Here is a 1,554-nt window from a genome sequence, read left to right on the forward strand (position 1 = left end):
AGTTTAAATAGTATATTTGTAGTGTAAAATAACCGAGCCACTCGGGCTTGGCTCGTTTAATCTCAGCTCAAGCTTGTTTGTTTAACTATATTAGCCGAGCTAGAGTTCAATTTAAAACTTGTATAATTAATGAGCTAAGCTTGAACATGGTAAATCTCAGCTCGTTTAACTCGAATTCCACCCTTATATTTTGCGACTTCATTGGTAAAATTTGGTTTAAGCCCAGTGGCTACAGAGGATTTCATTTACATGCGACCATGCCGAGGGACACAAATAAGTTTGTTGTAAGTTTCATGGCCGAGGTACGAGGGAGTGTAACGAATGGGCTCATAAGTATAAAATCCAGAAAAGATCCATAATCTTTTTGGGCTTGTCCATAAATTCAAGACTACGAGGATTGGGCTCCAACCTGGTCGATGTGATCAGTGATTTGCATACTCCAATGTATTCAACACTTCAACCACCTTGAAACATACAAAAACTTTCAAACATGACCAAACTTTGATCATCTTGTAATCTTGTTCGTGAAGCTACAAGATGTTTTCGCACGCACATCTCTTCACCATGTTGAGATTCACAATTCTAACTCTATCCCGATGCATTATAACGTTCCCAACAAGCATCATCATGCCCAATGCGGAATAACAGAGCAAGGAATTATGAGTGGAATTATTAGCACTTGGCTGCAATGAGAATAATTACTTGTACACTTAAGGAATCACCAATGGAGCCCTTATATGGACTTCTATCTCCAAATTTGAGGGACCAATTGAAGTAACACCCTTCCAATGCATCCCTTATATAGAACTCTATTTCTACCATCCTTGAAAAGTGTCTCTAATTTGATCGGAAGTTTTAAAGGACCTAGGTTCTACAACCAAAATTCTGCCCACAACTGTTGAAAAGCATCCAAGAGAAATAATACATCGCAATTGGTTTGATTCTTCGTTCAAGTGATCTAGGAAGGGTTAAACCCAGGTTCGAGCTGAAGCTTCTCATTTTTAGCTTTTAATTTTTTTTTTTCAAATTACAAAAAAGAAAAGAAAATATGTTCTCACTGAGAATCGAAACAGTGACCTATGTTTGTCTTAGGGGTTATTTGTTTTTTTGGGTTAAGTTATAAGAGGGTCTTATAAGACCATGTGTTATAAGAGGGTCTTATAAGATGATCTTATAAAATGGTTTGTTTTTTTATTTTAAGTTCCTCTTATAAGCACTTGTAAAAATAGAAAAAACAAATACATGACATCTTATAGATGGTTATTTGACAAATATAACCCTATTTTACATCACATTTAACTTGAATATATTAATTTGAAACAAAAGTATAGTTTGATTTTCGGTTTCAAATCAATTTTGATAATTAGAATATCGATTTTAGAAAACTACCTTAATTGGCAGTGGTGGTGGTAGTGATCTTAATAGCACGGCGGTGGTGGTAGTAGAGGTGATGATATTGGTTTTAATAGCACGGTGATGGTGGTGGTAGTAGAAGTGGTGGATGTCTTAATAGCACGGTGGTAGTGGTGGTAGTAGAGGTGATGATATTGGTCT

Source organism: Coptis chinensis, chromosome 3 (assembly GCF_015680905.1).
Source record: "Coptis chinensis isolate HL-2020 chromosome 3, ASM1568090v1, whole genome shotgun sequence".
Classification (NCBI taxonomy): Eukaryota; Viridiplantae; Streptophyta; class Magnoliopsida; order Ranunculales; family Ranunculaceae; genus Coptis; species Coptis chinensis.